We start from the raw sequence: 9793 nt of genomic DNA on the forward strand, positions 1-9793 counted from the left end.
GGGTGACAACTTGAGATTGTACCGGTTCACTCTCTTCATTAGGCATTCTAACTTGATTGTCTACTACCCTACCACTTCTCAAGGTTGTTACCGCATTGACATGCTCAACATTATGCCCTTCCAATGAGGATTTGGTTTCTACAACACATTGTTGTTTGATTAGGGCATTCACGTGCATCTTTCCCTTCTCTCTAGCATTAAGTGTTTCAGCTATTTGCCCTACTTGGGTTTCTAGCTTGGCAATTGATTGAGAATGAGAATGCAACAATTAAGTATTTGCTTCTAGGGTGCCCAAAGCATTTAAAACCTTTTCCTCAAAAGCGGAACCTCTAGAATTTCCTTGAGAATATGATTGGTTAGGAAAATGAGAATTAGCAAATTGATTTCCTTGTGAGTTATATGGTCTTGAACCTTGGGATCCTTGGTTTTGAAGTGGAGGTGGAATGTATTTCCCTTGAAAACCGCCTTGGGAAGAGTTCGAGCCCTCCCCTTGGTTTTTCCAAGAAAAATTAGGATGATTCCTCCAACCGGGATTGTAATGGTTACCATAAGGATTGTTCCCTTGGTTCATAAATGTTGCATTAACTTGCTCAATGGGTTCATTTTGAATTTGTCCATGAGGACAATTAGAAGTAGAATGAAGAACACTAGAACAAGTCATACATGATTCATTTTGAGCTCTAGGAGAATGATTAGGAAAGGAAGACACTTGATTCGCCAAGTTTTGATTGATCAATTGATCAAACTTTTGAGATAAAGACTTCATCTCGGCGGTTATATCATTTGAGTGGTCAACTTAATGTAAGCCAACACTCTTCCTACCTTGAGAATTTCTACCATTCCTAGATGACAATATTCTATGCAAAGAGTTTTCACTCATGCTCTCATAAAGACGCCACACGTCTTCCTCTTGCCGGTCTATATAAGAACCTCCCATTGAAGCATCAACCATGCCTTTATAATTGTTCGATAAGCTTTCAAAGAAGAATTGGACCAATTGCCATTTAGGCATGTCATGGTGATGACACTTCCTAAGCAATTCATTGAAGCGTTCCCATGCCTCGTGGAAAGTTTCTCCCTCCCCATGTGTAAATTCCCTAATGGCGGTTCTCATAGCATTGGTCTTCGAAACCGGATAGTACTTTTTCAAAAATTCTTGTTGCATTTCTGCCCAAGAAGTTATAGAAAAAGGCCTAAGGTTGTTGAACCAATACTTCGCCTTATCTTTAAAGGTGAATGGAAAAAGTTTCAGCCTTAAAACTTCTTCTGGCATGTCCGTGTATCGAACAGTAGAACAAACTTCAAGAAACTCATCCAAATGCTTGTAAGGTTCTTCACTAGGAAGTCCATGAAAGTTAGGTAGCATTTGGATAGTTTGTGCTTTAATCTCATAATGGTGTGCTCTAAATGGTGGCAATTGAATGCATGTGGGTGCATTATACTCATTAGGCACATAGTGATCTCTCAATGCGAGTGGTGGATTAGCAACTTGAGGTGTAACATGGACACCTTGGTTATATTGAGCTTGATTAATGATGGGGGGTTGTGGTGCATACATTGGCCTTGGAATTCCCATTGGAATTTGGCCTTGTTGTTGAGGAGGTTGATGAATATATGGCCTAGGCATGCCTAATGGAACTTGCATATTATCATTTTGCACATTAGGGTGAAGGATGCCTTGTTGGTCTATGTGACCAAGGTCTTCAACATGATCATCATTGAGAGCATCCATTGGTAGATTCGTTCTATGTGAACTTCCTCTTCCCCTTGGATTTCTAATAGTGGATTCTAAATGCAAATCAAAAGGGACAAGAGTAGGTCTCAATGAACGACGACCATACATGCACAATGCAACACGAATAAGCAACTTTCTCAACAATGCAATTAAACTTCACAACCACAATTTTCAAATGCAATGTATGTCAAATAAATGCCTCCACGTGGGCCCCCGATTTAACTAAGGAGATTGAGTAAGAAGGTCTCACAATAGTCCTTTAGCACTTCAACTCCAAATTTAAAAGCTTAGCTTAGCAAAAAAAAATTTAGCAACTCTTCATTTTAAGCATTTTTCCTTTGCTTTGCTTTGCTCCTTAGCTTGGAAGTTCTTTGCTAGCTCCTTGCTCAATGCACCTTATTAATGAAGAACAAACTTAATAAGTAATCAAAAACAAAAAAATAAAAAGAAAGTAAAGACACGATCAAAATAGTACTAATCCTAATTGAATTTCACAATTCAACGTTGCCAATTTAAAATCCCCGGCAACGGCGCCAAAAACTTGTTGTTGGTTTCCTTGATGGAGTCGCCACAACCAACAAAGCTTGAGAGTTGTGTGTGTTTAGGAGGTGGCCAAGTTTTACATTTATAAAAAGCCACTACTACCTTTCTCTATATAAAATATAGATAGGGCGAGTAGGGATCGTCCCAAGGGATTTGATGGTGTATCGAATTGTGAACTATGGTAATTAGGGTTAGTAGGTCGAGTGATCACACAATTGGTTGGTTGGTTGATTAAGCTAAATTGAATTCAACTAAATAAAATAATATGAGGTAAACAAGAGAGAGAGAGGTCTTGGGGTGTAGAGATCACCACCAAGCAATACTAATCTATACTACTAACAAGTGATCAATTGAGGGTAATAGATGTGTTGCAATATGATAAGGGTGTGTGTGTGCATTAGGTTGATTCAATTGGCAAGGATGACAAATCAAGCAAGTATTGTCTAAACATCATGTGAAGAGCACAATATATCTAAATAATAGAGCATATATTGTCTAGACAACATGGGGATAACACAATAGATCAAAACAAGTCATTAATCCTTCATTAAGCTCACAATCCACATACAACACCATATTAGAGGAATATGCCATTTGGACTCACAGGCATGGAACATCAAACATCAAGAGTAGATTGTCCTCCCATCTAACATTATACTACCACTACACTAAATCTACACTACTAGCATGAAAATAAAGCTATCTAGATTAGGGGAGAGGCACAAACCATCAAGAATAGGCATAAACCATCAAATGAACCAAAATAACATTCATTAAGCATATCATCTTGATAATCTCTAGATCTATAGCATCAATACACATAGACATGCATCAAAAACACTAAATCTAGAGATAAACACATGAATATCCTACTTTAGCATACATAGACATATGGGTAGCATAGAATGGTCAATTAGAAGCATTAAACCATACAAACCATGAAATAATCAAGATTTATATATACATGAATATCAAAATGTATCATACAACACTAATCCCTCAATAATACACAAGATTAGAGTATAGAAATCATGCTTGGGGCTAACTCTAGCCCCAAGAAGATGTCTAGCCACTCGTGGTAGTGATGATCCAACCCTCAAGGGCTAACTCCATGGCTGCTCCTTGTAGATGAAGATCTCCTCCAATGGTTGCTCTAGCTTCCTCCCTTCTTCCTCTCCAAGAATAGCCTCCAAGGTGATTTTCAATGTGTGACAAGAGACTCTAGACCCCCCTCCAAAAAGTGTATCATATTCCTTATATAGGTAGGTCAAATACACCCTATGATGAGTTGTGGTCGTGCAAGGCATATTCTCCAATGATTGGGTGAAGGACGGAATAAATGAGCTGGACTTTAACTTTTTCTCGCTGGAGGAAGTTCGATCGATCGAACCTTAACTTGGATCGATCGAAGATGGTTTCGATCGATCGAACTGCATCTTGGATTAATCGAAGTGGTCTGACTCCTCCGGATAAGGACAAGGCTGAGATATTTCGAATATATTTATGGGGAAAAGGACAAAATGGTTGGTAGGCGTACAGCTGTGGATAAGATCAATCATTTGAATAGGAAAAAATAGGGTTCGATCGATCGAAGGTGATCTTGGATCGATCGAACTTGGAATTTCAGCAAAGGCCAAGGTTGGATCTATCGAGAAGTACTGTGATCGATCATAGATGTTCGATCGATCGAACTCTAAGTTGGATCGATCGAACTTTTCAGCTGCACAACTTTGATTCCTTTTTGCTCCTTTCTTTCTCCACTTTGCTCCCTCCTTTGGTTTATCTCAGGATTGCTTCAATTAAGCTATTATTTGGCTGAGTTAGCTCAATTTTGGGATTAGTGCCTGAAAATATAAATAACACGTAATAAGTCTAAAACGGCAAAGTAAGATAGATAAAGGTACTAGAATGCTTAAGCTTAACGGGTTTAAATGCGCACTTTTCAGTGCTCATCACTAGGCATGTTTCTACGTTCCATCATTCCACAGATATGAAAATATACATAATGTAAACATATAAAAATTCACACCAGAAATCAAATCAAAATCATGCATTTATCAATTCATAACACAAGAGCAGATATGAACCAATTTCATAAAACTTATGTTCTAATCCAATTAAACATGCATAATTATTTAATTTTATGTGTTTAATAAATTCTGGAATTTCCTAGGCATGCATAGAACACGAATCAAAGGGAAAGAGATAGAAGAAGAACTTGCTTTAAACTTTCGGATCGAAAGTTAAACTTCTTCTTCCTTGATCTTCTCTCTACAGAATTTTTCTCCTCCTTCCTTCATTCTCTGACTCTCTCTCTCTAGAATTTATCACGTGAATATTTCTAACCCCCCTTTACAACTTGTAGCTATATATTTATAGGTTAAATAAAATAACCCTAACCCTTTTCCCAATCCAAGTCAACTTAAAAAAAAATAAAAAAATAAAATATTAAAAAGGTAAGTAAAATATGTTACATATATAATTTATGTATATCTTTATTAAATAAATAAATTATACACATCCCATTATTTATTAATGGATTATCTAATAATACTTAATTACCATAATATTATAAAGTAACTTAAAATATAACACGTATCAAATCTATGTATATTTTTATTATTTAAATATAAAACATATACATCAGATTAAATATTACTACTCAAGTTACCATAAAAGTAATTAATAAATTACTTTCCCTTTTATATATATTAAAAAGGTAAGTAAAATATGTTACGTATATAATTTATGTATATGTTTATTAAATAAATAAATTATAAACATTCCATTATTTATTAATAGATTATCCAATAATACTTAAGTTACCATAATATTATAAAGTAACTTGAAACATAACACGTATCAAATCTATGTATATTTTTATTATTTAAATATAAAACATATACATCAGATTAAATATTACTACCCAAGTTACCATAAAAGTAATTAATAAATTACTTTCTTTTTTATATATGTATATAATATATATCTATATATATACATATACAACTATTCACGGGTAATAATCCATACACATCCAACTTCCTATCCAAGTAGTCCATGGGACCCAATTGGTTGGCCAATTACCACTAACCATAACCATAAAAGAAAAATAAAATAAAATAATAAAAGAAACGAAAACATTTAATTTACAATTAATCAAAATACCATTTAAGTACGTAATCTAATTAAACAATTAACACATAGACAAATACAAATAATACAAAGACACATAATCAAATAATCAAGTAATACCTAATTCAATTAAACACATAAACAATTAGTCAAATAATCAATTAAATAATTAAAAATATAATTAAAACAAATAAATAAATACCGAGACTATCCTTTTAAAATTAAGGGTATTACAGGGTCTATGGCAAGTGGTCACCTACTTGGAAGGGTCCATACTTAATTCACCAAGTATTACGTGGAGGAGCTTATAAGTTAAAAAATCTAGATGGTGAAGTGCATGAAAGGCCAATAAATGGAAGGTACCTTAAAAAATATAAGCCAACTATTTTTGAGCTTATGGAAGAAAAGAAGTTTCCAGTTAAGTCAAAATAGTTTGGATTGTATTTTTGCCTTGTTGTTTGAATAAATTATGAATAAGTGTGGTTATATAGTAAATAGAAGCTCAGTATACTTTAAAAGCAAAAATATCATAGCGAGACTATTCAGCGCATCACAAAAGGCAAATTGTTCAAAACATATTACAGACCCATGAATGTTCAAATTCTGGTTAAATTACTGTGAAATTCTTCAAATTTGGCTTTGAAGTCTGCCCACAAAGCCCGAGATTGATTAAGGGATGTTTCTGCCACTTTCTTGTTTTGTTCTAACTTCGGCATCTATGCTTGTAAAGATTTGAATTTGAGAGCTGCAGTCTCCGCTTGAACCCTTAGATCAGCCACCTTACTACCAAGCTGTGTCCTGTCTAACTGAAGTTGAGCAAGTTCGGCTTGAAGCTTTTTCTCCTTAGCATCCAGCTCAGCAGCCTCTTTCTTCAAGGATAGATGCAGTTCTTTTCCTTTCTTTAAAGTTTGAGAAAGCTTTTCTTTCTTATGATACTAGGAAGAGTAGTGATCAATAGTATGGATTGATTCAGCATAAACAGTTGTCAAAGAAGGCACTCGAAGCTGGAAATTTTTGAAGAAGGTTTGATCATTCAAGGAGAATCCAGGGTAACTACCAAGGAAATAAAGTGTCTCGGCCAGTTCATTTTTGAATGAAGGGGTAAGAGACAAATCCTGTTGTACCATTTGGGACAATATCTGGATAGCTTTTGTTACTTCTGGGGGTATGTCAGAGGTTGGTTCAGTTGGAATTTCAGGAGGATTAAGATCAGGTGAGTCAAAGACAGAATCAAATAAAGAGTCAAGGGTGTTAAAGGGAGAGCTTGGGTTGGTACTAACAGGATTGGTTGGATTACCCGAGCCATGTTGTACCTAAAACATTCCATAGCCATAATAAGTTTACAAGAACAGGACATAAAAGAAATGTATATATATAGAAATATATCGTTACTCACTTCATCAGAATCTCTAATTTGTTCACCAATTGAAGTTGCAGCCAGGTTTGTGGAAGATACTGGAGACCTTGATTTTTATCCTACTGACACTTCAATTTTGTCTTCATCTTCGACATGGTCAGTAGAGATTTCTTGAATTGATTTTTGATCTGAGGAATCTTGAGCTTTCTGCAAATAATGCCGATTTAATTATATTCAAGGAGTAATATATATATATATATATATATATATATATATAAGATCAGGAAGAAAGAAATTACATTGGGAGATTCGGTAGTAGACTTTTTCTTCTTGGAGATGACTTCATCATCATCCGCTTCATCATCATCAATCAAATCAAAATGTCTCTTGCCTCTTAATTTCTTGGGTTTCTTTCCTATGGTCTTCCTTCTTGTAGCTTTCTGGAGAAGAAGTTTAAGTAAGGGAATGGTATGCATCAAAAAGGATATATATGATTCGGTTAGGAGTATTACCTGAGTAGCCGAGGATGGGGGAATACTTTGCAAAGGAACATAAAAATCAATGTGAATTTCTTCAGATTTGGTACCAGATTTCTCTGGTGCATTGGAATATGTGCCTGGAATTACATTATCCATTGTTAAGTGATTATATAAACCAAATAGAAGTATTGATAGAAAGAAGATGATAGAAAACTTACTTTGCCGAGAGCGAGTTCTGGTCTTACCTGCAGGAGCTGCTAGAGGAGGACGAGTTGGTGCAATATTTGTTATGTTCTCTGGCTCAGGAGCGGTAGTAAGATCAACGGGTTCAAGGGAATCAACACTTTGAAATTTGAGGGATATGAATTTGTAGGAGCCAAGGAGGGTGGATACAAGTTGACTGGAATCTACAGTCCTGGTAAAATTAATATATGACGCCCACCAGGTTTCGAAGCTTAGATCTGTATGCGGTTCTTCTAGAAAGGATTTGTACTGAAATTCTTGAAGACGTTGGGTAAACCGATTGGTAACATCTTGAATCTGTTCACTGTTTGAGAGCTTAACCCACTTGTGATAGTTCTTGTTGTAAGAAAAATGGGGAGGCATTGGGATCATCTACGTCAATCCAAATTGCCGAGCTAACTGCGCTGGGTTGTAAAACTCAACCCCAGTTCGGCTCTTGGGCAAATTGGGAGCAACGGTATTGCAAGGTATATCTCTTGCGATCAAGAAGTGGCCCCATGAAGTGATATAAAGGTAAATCTGTTCAGGAGAAGACTCGGCAGTAGGGGGAAACAACCAAGATGGAGCTAGTTGACATTTGGAAAAGGGAAAGAATTGGGATTGAGTCCTGATTTTGCACTGATGATAGAAGAATTGAAAATAGTCATTAAAGGAATGGTCTTTGGGTTTGACTCTAGCATATCCGAATGACAGCAAAGGATCATTTGGAGCAAGCCGAATAGGAAGAGCAAGTTCAGGAAAATATGCATGCAACCAGAATTGGTAAAGCCAAAATAGTCCTTCAGACCTTGAAAAGTTGGACGTAATGAGGTTAGACAAGCCTCTGTATAAAGAGGCTAAGAGAAACAGAGCTAATGCCATGGGTTTTCCTTTCGATAGGGCAATGGCCAGTTGAGTAAGGTCCTTGGTGATCTGAACGGCAGGGGTACACAACAAATATCTACACAACCACAATAGTAGAAACCCTATATGTTCTTGTTCATCTATATCGGTCCCTTCTTCCCCTAACATTTCTTTTAAGAAAGGACCATGTGATTGCACAAAGGGTTTAGCCCCTTTTTGTTCAGGAAAATAAAAAGAGATCTTTTCATCTTGAAGGAGATAATTGATTTCGTCTCCCCCAGGCTTTAATCCCATTAAAAAACAGACATCCCTCAAGGTATGAGCCATCATACCACAGTGCAAGTGTAGAGAATTGGTTGTGGGGGACCAAAAGTGTAAAGAAGCAAAAAACAAGGCTCGGTCAAAAATAAAAGGGATCTTACTGAGTTGAATGAGGTTGTAAATTCCCATCATTTTCTATTGCTCTCATTTTGTTGCTGATACACGATCCACCCAGTCGTTCCATTGGAGCATTGGTAGATGCCAATTTCTGACAGAGAGGGTGGGTTTGTCCCTTTCCGCTGTCAGATAGAGACGTTTTGAGAAAGGAAGTTGTTGCTCAGCCTGGGGATAAATTGAGGATAACAAAGGAGGGAATCGATTAAGAAACGCTGGGCCAAGTCCCTTAGCGTTCTTTGTGATATCGATCAAGATAGTAGTATTCAAGTTGGCCGGGGCTAGGGTTTTGATTACCGATTTCATCATTTGGGTGTGCGATGTTGCTTCAGGAGAGGGATTCTCTAAAGTCAAATCACTTTGCTTCTGTGATTTTGAAGCCATAGTTGTAAGAAGAATTTGATTGCAGCAAGAGTTTCAGGAAGAGAAGAAGGGTTTGCAGAGTCTTGTTCAAATGAGAGAAGAGACGTGTTTTTAGTGGAAAAAGAGAGGATTATCACAATGTCATTAATGACAAGATAGGTTAGTGTGATCGGCATTTTTGGGAAATCTACTTCTGATATAACTCAAGAGATTATATGATATGTATGCTAAGTCCCAATGCAATGGGTGTATTCAAATTTTGGAAGCCGAAGGGTTAAAACGGCTACCAAAATTGGGGGCATTGTTGACACCCATTTTGGTAATCGGGTTTGGGCTTTAATTGGATTTGATATGCAGGGCAAAGTTGTCATGGGCCAAGAGTACATGGGCTTGATAACTGATGGAAACAAGTATTTGGGCTGCACGAATATTGGGCTGATTGATGGACTGATGGAAGCAGGCTTGAGAATGTGGATTCAGACTGGATTACAATTATGATGGCATTAGTACAGTAACATGGCAAAGTTGTGATCGGATAGGAAGATTTTTAAGATATTTTGAGACACTTTATGTCAGATAAGATTTGTTTTGTTAGTTACCAATTAATCTTTATCTAGGAATCTTAGTTTGAATTTAAAATTAGTAGAGAGTTTTATTGTA

This window comes from Cornus florida, unplaced genomic scaffold (genome assembly GCF_030987335.1).
Source record: "Cornus florida cultivar Cherokee Brave unplaced genomic scaffold, ASM3098733v1 CherokeeBrave_3.0.0_Hap2_Chr07, whole genome shotgun sequence".
In the NCBI taxonomy this organism is placed as follows: Eukaryota; Viridiplantae; Streptophyta; class Magnoliopsida; order Cornales; family Cornaceae; genus Cornus; species Cornus florida.